This window comes from Spermophilus citellus (genome assembly GCF_964194105.1).
Source record: "Spermophilus citellus genome assembly, chromosome: 7".
Taxonomy (NCBI): Eukaryota; Metazoa; Chordata; class Mammalia; order Rodentia; family Sciuridae; genus Spermophilus; species Spermophilus citellus.
In genome coordinates, this window is record NC_138188.1 from 120,161,143 (window position 1) to 120,177,681 (window position 16,539).

Consider the following 16,539-nt stretch of genomic DNA (forward strand, 5'->3'; position numbering starts at 1 on the left):
CATTACATACCAGAATGTACATAAAGCACCTGAAATACCATTAGTCACTTAATGATTCTTTTAAGTTTGTGAATTGCAGCTCTGATGCCAACTATGAAGTAATTTTCAGGAAAACAAGGACCTCATTTTACTCACCTTTATATACCCGCCACCTAACACCCACCCCTCTGGGTAGCCTACTTCTGATGTCAAATGAACTGAACAGAGGGAAAGGAAGATACAGAACTCTTAGAAGCAAAGAAGATAAACACAAGAGAAGAAAAATGGAGATGAGAGAAATAATTTATTATTATTATTATTATTTTCATGAATGACTAGGAACAATGTAGAGAAAAGAGAAAGAGAAGCTAAGAACTTCCCCCGAGGCAACACCAGGAATGTCAGGTAGGATGCTCGTCCCAACAGTGTGGACCCGAATCCTTGGCTCTCACAGGATGTAGAGCCGCCAGACTGACAAATCTGGCTGAGACCTGGAGCAGCAATGAATGGTGGGACAGGAAGCAACTCTGAGGAGGATCACAGGAATGTTTAAGGACAGAAGAGCTCATGACTATCTGTCACCTTCTGGGGTTAAAGAAAAACAAAAGCAAAAACAAAAAACCCTGAGCCCAGCCTGATTTCTTCAAGCTCCATCTAATTTCAGCACATCATTCCTGGATGATGAGCTTAGCCTGGAGCAGCCAGCCCATCATGCTGCTGAGGCACTAGATCTCAGAACTTCATCAGACGGTGAAATTACAAAGCCAGGGAGGTTTTGGAAATCATCTCACTGGTAACAAAGGTTTGCCTAAAGGGGCACTACAAGTAGAATTGATTAATGAATGAATCAACCAAGCAGTTCCCTTACCTGTCTGCCCCCACACAGGGACATTATCTTTTCCCAAGAGATCTCTAATAAATTAAAAACTGGGGACTTGATACCAGAATCTATTCCTTGTATTGATATATGTCTGGCTAAACTAGCTTATTAGAAGCAGTAAACATGGGAAAGAGCAAGAAGTTTGACTCCGTGACATCAAATGTGAAGGGACTAGTCTGAGTTGTTGGGGCAAAGGCAAGGCTCGGGCCTAGGAACCAAAGTTTGAGGATTTGGCAGTTGAAAAAAAAGATGCAAGGCACAGTGGGAATACTGGTCATCCTTTATTCAGAGGTAGCCACAGTCCTTAGCCAGCCTCTTGAGCCATTTTCATAGTCTCTTTTTATGTACAGTTCAAACAATGAAGGCACACTGCCAACAGGTTACATAAGGGGCTGCGTGCCCACAAGTTATAGTTTATAACGTGCTGAATCAGAGTGTTTCTGGTCTTGACTAGCCATAATACAGCCAGTTCCCAGCCCTGGCTACACACTAGAAGTATAACATAAGACATATCATAACCCTCTGGAAGTCTCAATGAGGGAGCCTAACTACAGCCATTTTGAAGTTGCCCCAGCATGAGTATAACAGGGTGTTTGTCTCATGTTCTGGGGAATGAGGGCAAAGTGAATGTGGAATGAAAATGAAAGATCTTTTTTTAACTAAATACCATGTTAAGCACTGAGGCACAAAGCACCATGTTCAGGGTCAGGGTGCCCAGTAATTAATATCACACACAAAGGAGAAGAGTGTAGCCTCCTTCCCCGCCCTCCGTGGAATTCCTTGGAGCTTTGGTATATAATAGCTGCACTGCATCATGGTCACTTATCCCAGTAGGAGCTGGGGTACATCAGAGAGCAACAGCAGTGTCCAATGGGGCAAGATGGTACCCAGTGGGAGATGGTAGTTCCTGAAGAAAAGACAGCGGTATCCCAAATAAAGCCAATGGTAATGGTGCCCAGCAAAGAGGACGCTGTGCAGCTGAAATACTAGCAATGCTAAAATGAGTGGCCAAATTTAATACAACCAAAAATGAATGTCTGCAGGGCATGTAATTGGCAATGGTTGGCAGATAGAGTGATTGGCACTCCACAATACAGTGCCAGGACAGAAAAAGGAAAACCACCGCTGCCCTGATAACTCCCAGACATGGTTGTTAGGGAAGTAGTTCCTTATTAAAATGATAATTCTGCCCTCAAATCTGTCAGAGGGAGGAGAATCTATTCTTCAGGAGTTACGGCTGAGCCTAGCAGGCTATATTTCTCATTCCTTGAGAACCACCCTCTATTGGTCAGGAGTTAGCAGCTAACTTAGCAGCTAATCAGATAGTGGCTTATTCTAACATCACTGACCCTCGACATTCCTTCAGACTTACGAAAAATAACTCTGTTTGTTTAATCCAATTGTTGGACTAGTTTATATTACTTACACTTAAAAGCATGCTATTTCTAACCTTGAAAACAACTGACAGGAATTATACCCAAGAATGCAGAGCTAACTCTAACGACTCCCAGCCGCCACAGCTCCCAGCCCATCTTCTCTTAATTGGGTTCTCTGTCAACTACCAACCTTTTTGATATCAATGGATCCATAGGGACAGAGAAAGGGCAGTGAGTCCAAAGATGGCAGAAAAAGTTAACAAAACTTCAGAAAATAAAATTGGTTGGATGTGTGTAAGAACAAAGTAGATAGTCAGTGGTCAGAAAGCCTTAGGTAAAAGGATACATTTCCCACCTGAGGCATCCGCATCACCTGGGAGTGTGTTAGAAATGCAGATTCTCTGGGGCCACACTGGACCATCTGTATAAGACTTTCTGAGGATGAGTGCCACATAACTATGTTACAATGAGTTGTTTAGAGAGAGAGCGGAAATTTTTTAATATTTATTTTTTAGTTTTCGGTGGACACAACATCTTTATATGTGGTGCTGAGGATCGAACCCAGCACCCCGCGCATGCCAGGCAAGCACATTACCGCTTGAGCCACATCCCCAGCCCAGTATAGATCTTTCACCTCTTTCATTATGTGGATTCCCAAGGCTTTGTGTTTTTGTTGTTGTTGTTGTTGTTTTGTTGTTGTTGGGTTTTTTTGAGGCTATTGTAAATGGGGTAGTTTTCCTTGTTTCCCTTTCGAAGATTTCTCACTGATATACAGAAATGCCTTTGATTTATGGATGTTGATTTTGTATTCTACTACTTTGCTGAATTAATTTACTAGTTCTAGAAGTTTTCTGGTGGAATTTTTTGGGTCTTCTAGGTATAAATAGCCCAATCAATAAATGGGCCAAGGAATTGAACAGACACCTCTCAGAAGATGATATACAATCAATCAACAAGTACATAAAAATGTTCATCATCTCTAGCAATTAAAGAAATGCAAATCAAAACTATTCTAATATTTCATCTCACTCCAGTCAGAATGGCAGCTATTATGAAAACACAACAATAAGTGTTGATAAGGATGTGGGGGAAAAGGCACACTCATACATTGCTGGTGGGACTGCAAATTGGTGCAGACAATATGGAAAGCATTATGGAGATTCCTTGCAAAACTGGGAATGGAATCACCATTTGACACAGCTATGTCTCTCCTCAGTCTATACCCCAAAGACTTAAAAACAGCATACTACAGGGACACAGCCACATCAATGTTTATAGCAGCACAATTCACAATAGATAAACTGTGGAACCAACCTAGATGGAACCAACTCAGATGCCCTTCAGTAGATGAATGGATAAAGAAAATGTGGTATATATATATATATATATATCTATATCTATATCTATATCTATATACACAATATTACTCAGCAAAAAAAGAGAATACAATCATGGCATTTGCAGGTAAATGGATGGAGTTGGAGAAGATAATACTAAGTGAAGTTAGCCAATCCCCCCAAACCAAGTGCCAAATGTTTTCTCTGATATAAAGAGGCTGATTCATAATGGGGTTTTGGGGGGGTAGAATGGGAGGATTAGACAAACTCTAGGTAGAGCAAAGGGGTGGGAGGGGAAGGGAGGCGGTATGAGGGTAAAAGAAGATATGGAATGAGATGGACATCATCACCCTAAGTATATGTATGAAGACACGAATGGTTTGAATATACTTTGTATACAACCAGAGATGTGAAAAATTGTTCTCTGTATGTGTAATTATGTAATTATGTGTAATATGAATTGTAAAGCATTCTGTTGCCATATATAACAAATTAGAATAAAAAATAAAAATAATTAAAAAGAAGTATATGAAATGAGATCAGAAGGCTATAAAAAGAGTATTCGGAGAATAAAGAAGAGTTCTTAGAAATTTTAAATGAAATTAAACTTAAAAGAAATTGAAGAATAGTAAGGTAAATTTGAGATTTTTGAGAAAGCAGAAGGAAAAATATGGGGGGCAGATAATTTGAGAGAAGAGATAAGAAAATTAGAGGACCAGTCCAAGAGATTCTTAATTGAATAATAAAAATTGAAGGGGAGGAAATTGTAAAAAGAAATGACTTCCAGGAACTAAGAAAAACAAATTTATTGATTTAAGTGACCCAGTGGAGGTGTCACATATTCAATATAATTTTAGGATCTTTTATCAATTACTAGTATTTTGGGAAATTTCAAAATCCTAGTAATGAATAAAAGATCCTAAAATTTTCAAAGATAGGAAAAAGAAGGTAACATACAAAAGTTCAAGAACAGTTAGGCATTGGATTATTCCACAGCAGCCCTAGAAGCTAACAGATGGAGTAAGGTGTTCAATATTCAGAGATAAGATTAATTCCTACCTAGACCTTTAAAGACTATAATGAAGGCAGAATAGATACGTTTTCAGATATAATGTCTCACAATATTTTCCCTCACGTATTCTTATTCTTAAAAAGCTACTAGAGGAGGTTTTACACTAAAGCAAGGGAATAAATCAAGAAAGAAGATCTGAGCACATGGGAAACAGTTGTTGTTGCCAGAGAAAAAGGAAGGGGATCTTTAGTTGAATTATGAGGAACCTTCCTTAAAAAGCAGTCAAGGAAAAAAAAACTTACCCTTTTAGTTCTAATATATGAATTTAAGATTAAAAATTTCTCTAGCAGTGCATAAACTGCATGTGGCAAGTTTTGATATACTTAGTTAAATATATTTTATAATATCCTTTGTGATTGCTGCTTATGACCTATGGATTATTTAAAGATATATTCTTTAACTTACAAATAAATAAGGATTTTTTGAAAAAAAAAAGCAGTCAAGGAAAGATTTTGCAGAGATCTCTGCATGGAAGGCAGATTGAGGAGTTTGGCTTAACATTTCGCAATCCAAAGAACCATTGCATGTTTTCACTTCAGGAGATAGGAAACACTTCCAGGAAAAGGAAATATTAAGTTTATTATTGGAAGAAGAAAGAGCTAAGGACATCAAGTTCATTTCTGATGGCAGGGAATTTTCAGGTGGATCACAATGAGATGGGAAGTAGTAAGACAACAAAGGTTTTGATAACATATTTCTCACAGGGGACCTGGGAAAATATATTCATTATCTGTTTAGGCTTTGATCCAAGTCCACTGATCTGGCTCACAAGGTTGATTATTAAGACAAAGGTCAGGGAAGAGCCAGCACACCAGATATTTAAGAGGAATTAATGCCTTAAAGCAAAAATCCACTGCAATAAGATGAAACTCCTCCCCACAAAAATCATTTGTTGAAACCTAATCCCCAATGTGATGTTGTTAGGAAACAGAGCAATGAATGAGATTAGTGTTCTCACAAATCAAGCTCCTTTGCCCTTTCTGCCATGTGAGATCACAGCAGGAAGTCTCCACCTATGAGCCAGGAAATGGGCCCTCACTGGATATTGAATCTGCAGGTGCCTTGATTTTGGACTTCTCAGCCTCCAGAGCTGTGAGAAATAAATTCTGCTGTCTATAAGGCACACAGTTCATCGTATTCAGTTATAGCAGCCTAATGGATTAAGACATCCACCACTGTAATTTTCTCTACATACTCCAGTCTTCTACGTGCATTAAAACGCGCGCGCACGCGCGCGCGCGCGCGCACACACACACACACACACACACACACACACACACACGTCTTTTAACAGGAAAAGAGTTTAGTGTGAAGAGGTTTGGTCTGAAGATGGAGGATAATGTTCCCATTTCTTCTGGGAAGAAGAAAGTAACCACCAGAAAAAGAAGCGGAAATGTAGATCCTTCTTGAAAAGACACTAGGAGATTTCTGAAACTTCTAGTTCTAAAACTAGAGCAAATAGGGAGGACTAGGAAAGTCCATGAAGAATATGGAAGAATGTAGCAAGAGGACTCCCATAATAACAGATCTTAGAAAGAGGTGATCAAATATATAAAGTATACTTTCTAAAGACAGGGAACACTCTGAAATGCAAACCTTTAATCTTTTGTTTGTAACTGAAGGAATATAGTAACAGTTTCCCTGTTTACCATATTCCGTGGCTTTGATGTGAAAAATGGAAAATATAAAGTTGAATTATATAGGTAACAAGCTATGTATGTAGTAGGAAGAAAAGAGAGACTTTCAAGGTAAAAACCTTATAGCAGCCTTTTTCCATCAAGAGGAATAAGTAAAGACACACTTAAAACCCAGACTCAAAAGAAAATTCCTGCTCACAGGACCATCTTCATATGAACCTCTCACAATTCAATACATCAAAACCTCAGCTCATTCAAAACCTAGGCTACCAAAAGAGAACTGCAAAAGATCTATGCAAAGACCCTATAAGAACAAATGAGAAGAAGAACTAGAAAACAATAATAAAATCAAAAGACACTTATCAAGGCAAGAAACTTTTCATACATATATGTAAATATATATGTGTAAACTTCATACATATATGTATATACACATTTACATATATATGTGTGGTGTACACACACATACACAAAACTGGTCAGTTTAGAAAAGTAGTAAACAAGAATCAAAGCATTATAGAAAAAAAGGTGACCATGAGAATAGTAGAGGAAAAATACAAACTATAAAGTATCAGTAATGTACATTGAGAAAATAGAGCCAAATTAAGTGGACATAAAGAGTTAAAAGGGATTATAGAGAAAATAACAGATATCAAAAATACACAAGGAAAGCCTACATAAATAAATAAATACTTGGAGTCTTTATATTTAATGGGATAAAATTAAACAAATGATTTAGAAATGCTTTCCAAAAATAAAAAATTTGATTAAAAATTTGAACAGACACAATGTCCCAGGAGAGAGTAACACAGAGACATACATAATAAAGCGACAGATCTTCAAAGACAAAGAATTCTTTGGGGAGCTATGCAAAAATGTCATTTACAAAGGAAAAAAAATAAGAACAACCTCAAATTTCCCCAGAGTAAACTTCAAACAAGAAAATAGTGGAGCAATGCTATTATAGCTTGGATCTGAAATGTTTCCCAAAGGCTCATGTGTTGAAAGTCTGATCCTCAATGCAGCAATATTCAGAGGTAGAGCTTTAGGTAATTGGATCACAAGGGCTCTGATTGCTACATGGGCTATTGGGAGACCGCAGAAACTTTAGGAGCCAGGGCCTAGTTGGAGGAGCTGGGTCAATGAGGTCATGCCCTTGAAGGATATATTTATTTTGTTCCTGCCTCTTCCTCTCTCCCCTGACTTCTTTGCTGGCCACCATGAGGTGAGCAGCTTTGCTCCACCCTATGTTCCCCACCATGATGTTCTGCCTTACCATAGGCCCAGAGCAATGGGACGAAGTAACCATGGACTAAAACCCCTGAAACCATGAGTCAAAATAAATCTTTCCTCCTTTTAGTTGATTTTCTCAAGTATTTCATCACAGTAACATAAAGCTAAAAACAAATCCTTATAAAATTCTCAAGAAGATAAAGACATACACATTTTTGAATACATGATGAGTCCTTCTCGAAGAAAATACTAGATGATGAACTTCAGGAAACCAATAAATGAAAACAACAGGACTAGCATTGAATTTGAATCCACTTTATTGTAGGAAAAAAATGAAAGCAAATACAGAGATTAGAGCAACAGAGTAGAATGAAATTTTGAGAGAAGAATTGGTATAACTATTTCATACTAATGTATGTTCTTTCCTATCCTTTATAGAAAGGGGATAAAAGATACCATTGGAAGATGATAAAGTACAATTAATGACACTGATTTAGTAGGACAAAAGTAAATGCTAAAAAAAAGCACTAAAATTAAATGGAAAGGAGGCAGGAAAGAAAAAAAGGAAATATATGATTTGTGACTACTCCCAGTGTTAATAGCTTCTGTCTAAACAGAGGATTAAAGGTTTTATTCTGAATTATGGTTATAACAGTATTCTTAAGATAAAAAGAAAAAATATTTGCCAAAGTATTACAATAAACACACACATTTGAAAAGTTTATAAAACACATTTCACTACAGATATTACAACACCAAACCATAACATAAAATAATATGACAGAATTAGTTCAAGTTTAGTGATAGCTAGTGGTGTGCTGGTAAATGCTTAATGACAGGAATTAGATTGAGGAGGGGAAAAAAATAAAACACCTTCGCTTGTAGCTCTGCTGATTTCCATGGCCCCTCCATGGCCCCTTTCAAGCTATGAATCTGATTTTGCTGCATGTGAGCTGGTAGGAGCTGGTTCCAGCTCACCACTGCGGACAGCAATTAGCAGAAGTCAGCTTTGAAAAGGAAGTTTGTATTAGAATATAAAGCAAAGCCAATACATTACTTCATCCAAAGCCTCTTTTTTAAAAAAAAAATTGAAAACTTTGAAAGTAAAGCACTGGATAAACATATACAAGGCAAATGGTGGGAAAGGTGGGAAGAGGAAGCATTCTCTTACATCAGATAAAGAAAGCTGTATCAAATGAGATGTCTCAAAAAGTGCTTTATAATAATAAAATATGCAAAATTAAAATTATGAATATCTATTCACCAGCATAACATTAATACTTGTAGACAAAATTTGTAGGAGTTACGAGGAGAAAGGGATGATGTATTAGTGGAAAGAGATTTTACCACCCTCAGTCCAAGAAATCCAAGTGAACAGAAATGAATAAAAAAATATATAAAAGACTGAAATTGTATAATAAAATGTTGACAATCTAAACAACATACTAACACTTTATGTCAAATTACATAAAAAGTGGAAGACTCACCACTTTCTTTCCAAGAAAGCATGAAAAGGAAAAGTCATAAAAATCAGTGGCATATTAAACCACAAGAAGACACAAATCAAATTTGTCTAAATAGAGAAATACTCTTCAGGCAACATTCTTTGATCATAATAAAATCCAGAAGTTTATAATAAAGTTTTAAAAAGAAAAATTTCCTACTACCTGGAAATTCTAATTTCACAATTTTAAATAATTTTTGGTTAAATGGGAATTCAAAACTGAAATTGCAGAATATAGTACAAAAAATAATTATCAGATTACATATCTGAATATATTGGATGTAACTATAGCAGTGTTTAGAGGAAATTATATAGCCTAAATTTATACATTAATAAACAAAAGGAGAAACTTTTTAAATAAAAAAAGAGAGCAATAAAACCCAAAAGAAAGAAGCCAAGCACAGTGGTGCATGCCTGTAATCCCAGTTACACAAGAAGCTGCATCAGGGAGATCTTGCTTCAAGGCCAGCCTGGGACACATATCAAGACTCTCATCTAAATAAATAAATAAATAGAAAACAAATGGAAGAAAATCATGAAGACAAAGGCAGGTGTATTATGAATTCAAATGTTTTTAAAAGTTGGAATATTTTTTAGATATCCAAAAGCTGGTTCTTTGTAGGTCTAGGTAGAAAGTAATAAAACTGATTTACTGTTAATGTGATTTTATTAAAGGATACATGCAGTTTTATAAATTGGACTATAATAGAGGAAATAATTGCAAACAGAACTGTCAGAGTCAATTTTGTAAAACTCTATGCAACTAATTTTGAAAATTCAAATGAAATATATAGTGATCTAATAAAATTAATTATATTAAAATGTAACTTACCAAAATTGGTCTAAATAGATCAGTTACTACAAACTTATTTACAATGTGGCAAAGGCCTGTCTTCCAAAAATACTAAGACAGTTTCAAATATGACTGTTTCTAAACTTACAAAAAGCAGGTGATCCCAATAATATTTGGATTATGGTAGACCATAGAAAAAGAAAGAATTTCCATCTTGGAACTATATCTTTTAGGAAAAGACACTTCATTACAAAAAAAAAAAAAACCTATAGATCTTACTTAGGGATAAAGAAAGTCCTACTTAAATAAAATGTTAACAAGTAAAGCAATATATTGAGACTAATACAATATGAATAAATCCATTAGTATAAATTCCATATTAAATACTAACAGACAAATATTATTTTAATAATCATTGCCTTAGACACTAAAAAGCCATTAGATAAAATTGAACACCTGTTCTTGATGAAAACTCATACCTTACTAATAGGAATATAGAATGGTACAGCAGCTCAGAAACCAATTTGGCGATTTCTGAAAACCAAACTTGCAACTACCTTATGACTCAGGAATTGCACTTCTGGCTTTTTTCTCATAGAAATGATGGTTCATGTTCACATACAAAACCTGGAGACAAATTTTATGGAAACTTTCTCTATAATAGCTAAGAACTGGTGTCCTTTAACTGGTGAATGGCTAAACAAATAAATAATAGTATGTCTATACTTTGGAATACTGCTCAGAAATTAAAAGGCACAAACTACTGACCCAGAAAATTGAGCTAAGAATTCCAATCCCAAAACGTTATATACTTAGTTTACTTTTATGTTAACAATCTTAAAATACAAGATTATACAATGGCGAATAGATGAGTATTATCCTGGGTTGGGGTGGAGACAGGTGGCAGTTGGTGTGGCTATTTGAGAGCAGCGATGGATGGGCGAGAGGGCACCTCCATGAGGCCCTGACAGTTTCCGCCTCTTTGAGCAGCTAGAGCCCTAGTCTCCCCAGTCCCCTACAGGAGGTGCAAATCTTTTACTTGTCTATCCACCAAAAGCGCATAAAGTCACGTGGTATGCCGGCAACAGTTAGGTAAAGCTCTTCTGCAAACAGAAGACCAAGGAAGAATGGGGAACACAAAAGACAGCTTGTGGCATCACCATATGCTGTCCCCCTGCCATCTGGCTACTACTCCCCAGGAGGCGTGGCTGTACACGTGGCCTGGGGCGGGGCTTGTCGCCTAGGAAACTATTCCTGTGCAGCCACAGGCTTCCAGTCCCACTTTCAGTTGAACTGCTGTAGGTGGCCGTTGGAGCCCTTGGCCGCCAGTAAGACAAGGGGTCTCTGAGGCTCAGGGATACTGAGGCCCCTGGGACAATGTGGCTACCTAGGCCAGGTCGGTCGTGTAAGGAGGCAAGGAATTAATTCAGGTTTGCTGTTCCTGCACCTGGGGGAAGCCAGACCCCCGTTTCTCATCGATGTCCCAAGTCTCTTACAGATAGAGGTCTCCGTGGTCCTAGTTGGGAAAAGCAGAAGTGCTGACCGGACAGAGAGCTGCTGCTAGGCCCGATTTGGAAAGGTCTCTCCTGAACCTGGGCCTGAGTCCAACCTGAGAGTCATTGACTGGAAATGATGCCGCTGCTCCAGCAAACTCCCACCGTAGCAGCTTCTGGAAGCCACTCCTAGTCACCACCTGCTCCTGGCTTGGAGAGGGGAAAAGTCACAAAAGAAGCAGCCTTGGAGGGATTTGCTCTCAGGCCTACAAATCACCTTTTCAGATGTCAGACCCAACTAGGGTCCACAGTAGCTGGGCCTGATAAGTTTCTGCACATGTGAGTGACACTGATCAGTGTTTTCATCAGCAGAGCCAGGTTGTCTCACCTACCTCCTTCATTCCCTCACTACCTCTTTCTCCATTCTCCAAAACATCCTCTCCTCCAGTTAATTCTAGTAGATGTGACTGAGGAGGTCTTTAAGATAGCCCAGAGAACCTCATCACTGGCTTGCCTTTTACAGATCTGGAATTCTTCCAGAGACATAAGCCCTGCCAGGACCAGCTTCATCAACTTATGCAAGTGACACAGGGCTCAAAAGGGCCCTGTGTTTGTATTAATGATCTGTTCCCATCCTCCATAAGGTCTTAATTTTTGAACCAGGGGCCCCATGTTTTCATTTTTGCAATGGCTCTGGCACCAACTCTTGTCTTTTCACAAAGGCTTTCTTCTCTAACATTCAATTATTTTAAAGTATATTTTAAAAGGGATTCTTCTCTAGACCCATCAGTAGCTGCTAAGACATCAAGAGGTAGAAGAGGGTGATTCTGTTAACTAAGCTGAGAACTATCGGAATCATAAAAACTTGTTGATCCAATGTCCACCCCTCGCCCTTCCTCCTATTTCAGGACGTTTGAGAAATGAATAGAATGTGAAAGTGCCACATCCAATGAAGTCAATAGTATTGGATTCTTTGCTGAAGGATCTTGACAGGTAAGGAATCAGCTGACCATATACTAACAGAGTATTGTGGGAAAGGGATTTGACAGGAATCCAGGAAGGGCTGGTGCAGGTGAGGCGGGTGGGGAACTGAATTGTTTGGCATGATATGAAGAAGAAAGAATCTGCTTAAAGTTGGGCACAGAGGTGCATTCCGGTAGTCTCGGCTGTTCAAGAGGCTCAGGCAGGAGAATTGGCTTGAGCCCAGGAGTGTGACAACATCCTGGGCAACACAGAAAGACCTTATCTCTAAAATATTAACTAAGTAAGATATTTTTGTTTAGAGAAGAAATCTGAGAGAGTGTAATACTGAACTGTCCAATACCACAGCCATGAATCACAAGTGGCTACTGAGCTCTTGAAACGTGGCTAGTCTGAAATAAGATGCAATGTAAAATACACACCCTGTTTTAAAGTCTCATTTAAAAATATTTAATTTTACATTAATTACTTGTTGAAGTGATATTTTGGATAAGCATGTTAAAATTAATTTCACCTGGTCCTTCTTACTTTTAAAGTGACTTCTAGAAAATTTTAAATAAATCTTGTATGTAACTCATTCTCTATTTCTCTTGAAAAGCACTATTATAAATATTTTTAGTATTGGAAACTACTTACATAAAATGTTCAGAAAAACTGCCTCACCCTAAAAACTTTGCCCCTTATCTCCCAGAGAATATAGCTTTTTCATATCTCACCCAGATCAAAAACTTTTAAGCCTAGCTTAATTATGGGCCTTGGAGTCCTAACCATGAGTGGTCTAGGACTACGGTGTTATCATTTTAATGAGAGAAAAAGATTCAATCTTCTGTCAGCTCTGGCACTAGAACTAATTCAGTTACTGGCAGAGCAACTACTGCTTTGGTTAACTGACGTTGCAGAAGTGAAGTGTAAAGAAACTACAGACAAGGATGGAAGATGTGATCAAGGAGGGTGGTCACCTCCTCATTTGCTTTGGTAAAGAAATTTCTCGATGCTCTAGTCTGAAATAAGGAGACAGAAAAATTACCTGTAAATTTAATCTCTCACTTGAGCAGTGTCCCTTAGTTATGGAATATATTGAATGGACTTCAAAATCTTGATCTGTAGTGTTTTGGATGGATCTTAAAAGCATGTGGTGAGGGAAGATGTCAGCTCTAAATCAAAGTAGATAGGATGTTGGTCCTAATCTAGCCCTCTTAGAACTTGTGGTCGCCTTGTTCTCTGGTTACTAAAGTGTGTCCTTAAAGGGAACTGAGGCCCAGGGTTGTCAGTGTGTGAAGTATTCCATACAGAAGCAATTATCAGTGAATTGTTCTTGGTAGCAACCAGAGCATTTGCTGTGATCCTTCTAGCCTTTGGCGTGGCCTCATTATAATATCTGCAATTTGCTTTCATATCACCCATATTTTATTGATTGACTCAATCTTAGTTTATGTCTTCCCTGGAAAGATTTGGCTTTGTTTGTGTGTTAGATTACCCAGTTTCCTGGGTGCAGCTCACCCATTCCAGCATGGGGCTCAGTCTCAGCTATGCTCCTGGACTGCTTGGCCTCATGAGCTATACTGTTCAACCAAAGCCCAGAACTTGAATTCACCTCCTCAGATACTTTCAGGGGCCTGAAATGAAAATCTGCTGGGCTTCATCAGTGTGGAAGGACCTACCATCACATAAATACTTACTTTCTTATGAAATTTAGAAATGTTTAAGCAGAAAAGCCTTAGCAAGTTGAGCTGGGAGAGAATCTTTACCACCAACTCAAACTATTACATTTCTGAGATTCCCCTTTTGTTCAACTTTCAGAGGCCAAACTTTGTTGCAACAGTGCCTTACAACCATGATTAAGCCAGCATGCTAAGACTGGATTGAGATGTGTATATCAAAGAATGTGAAATGCTTGGGAACCCCTGGAAGCATAGAAGATGGCAGCTGGTGCCTTGGAAGACATTAACTGGATTCTGGACTTCCTGCAATTTCCAAAAGCTGAAGCTCAAACATTCCTCTTGGCACCAAGTAAAGCATATAGATGTGGACCAAAAAGAACTAGGTTGGGATTGTCCTGATTTCTGGCTTTTGACAGTGAAGGGCACACAGTTGTTTGTGACATCGTACTTAGCCTCTTAGCATCCTGAGACCTGTAGTATTGTCCCCTTTTTCATTCCAGACACAGGTAACTTGCATCTTCTTTTTTTATCAGTCAGACAGGGTAGTCTGAGCACTCCTGACATTCTGCTCTGGGCAATTATTTGTTGTACGGGGCTCACTTGTGCACTATAGGAAATTTGGCAGCAGTCCTGGTTTGTCTATTGACTGGATACCAGTAGCACTGCAGCCCAATCATGGTCACAACCAAATGTCTCCCAAGAGGCAACATTGTCTGTGGCTAAGAATCACTGCTTTAGACCACATTATCTGTTACCATGTTTTCTATATCTAGCATTTCTATTTGACACATATAGGTTTTATCTTTGCTAAAATTTCCCCAACTGTTCATTCGTGTTGTTGCCATTTTTCTCTCCAGAAACTTTAATATAGATGATGAATGTTATTTTGAATACTTTCTCTCATACTTCTAACACCTAGGTTTTGCCTTAGTCTGCTTCCCTTGATTATTTTCTCAAATAGTGGATGGTTCTTTTTCTTCCTTTTATTTGTGTCTTTATAATCTTTTATCAAATGCCAGGCATCTTGTATAGAACAGTAGAGATTGAGATCATCTATGCTTCAAGATAAGCACACTTTTTCTGCTAGGCCAGTCATGTGAGGTGTTGAATCTTGTCTACTCAGCAGTTAAGCTGGTTTGAATTTTGTTATTCCACCTTTGATACAACACCATTTTCAGTTTCCTCTAGTGTTACTTTTGCTTAGGTAACACTAAGAGTCCTAGAGGGATTGTCTCAATGATCCTGTTCCACTCTGAGCATCCAGCCGTCCCAGCAAGCCTATACCACAAAGGAGCCTTTCTCCATGCTTCTTTCCCTTGGCTTGCTTGTTACCTGATGTTTGCTATCTTGCTAATCTGGGCCAGAGGACTCCTGGTATTAATGGTTTAGATATGAAGTATCCCTGAATGTTCATGTGTGAGATAATGCAAGAACATTCAGAGGTGGAATGATTAGATAATGAGAGTTGGAACCTCATCAGAGGATTAATCCACTGATATGGATTAACTGGGTGGTAACTCTAGGCAAATAGGGTGTGGCTGGAGGAGGTAGGCCTTTCTTCAGCACTCATCCTGTTTCTCTTTGGTGGAGCCAATCTTCCCTTGGATTTCAGGCTTCTTGACTGCCTTTGACTCTGGCTAGGGTGATTGACTATTCTGGAACTTAGGAAATAGGACCTTCAGTACTACACTGGAAAAGTCCAGTTAGTCATCCTAACCTCAGTTCTCTGCTGGGTTCATGAAAAATTATTCTGTTTTTTTTTCTTCTTTTTTTCCTGGTCTTTAGAGTAGGACTGATGCTCTGCTACATTTCTATATCCTAGGCAGATGCCAAATTACTGAAATATTTATGCATGTTGAATATGGACAAAAGTGGTTCTTGAGATAGTGAGAAAACCATATGGGGAAACATCTGTTCCTTACTAAATAAAGCAGGGGAGTTTCTTGTGAAGATTTCCCTAAAATAGAAGATAAGCAAAGTGAGTTCAATCATTTCATTTTTGTCTGTCAGCAGCAGATGCATCTAGTTACCAAAATGAATTTTAGTTGAAGAGGTGGACCCACTCCTACTCTTTCTACAACTGTACTCAATATTCAAATAGCATCAGCTGTGTTCTGTACTCACAGCAGATGAGCATTCCCTATAGATTTTTGAGTGAAACTTAAAAAAAAATAATCTGTTTTGAGGATAAGGAAGAAGGCTGAGTGTCATTGTAAGTATTCAACCTCAAGCATGCTGACTACCCTCGAGTGAATGAGCATGTGTGTGCCCACTTGCATATATAGTCTTGCTATCCATTATCTGGGGGCACATTTGATTGATATTGTCATGGGGGTATGTTTTTTTTTATTTCAGATATCATGTAACCCAGGAGGATTTGTGACCCCTTCAACCATCATTAACGGCTATAAAGTAGGGAGCCTGAAGATGATGCTCTGCCTCTGGTGTGGTGATGAAGGTGCCCTCATTGTTTCAGTGACTCTTTTGAGTATCTCTGGGTATCCAAGACAAATGTAGACTTTCTGAGATTATAGACTATGTGTGTGGCATTTTCCAACTAAATGGTCAAGAGAGAGAGAGAGATTTATCTAGA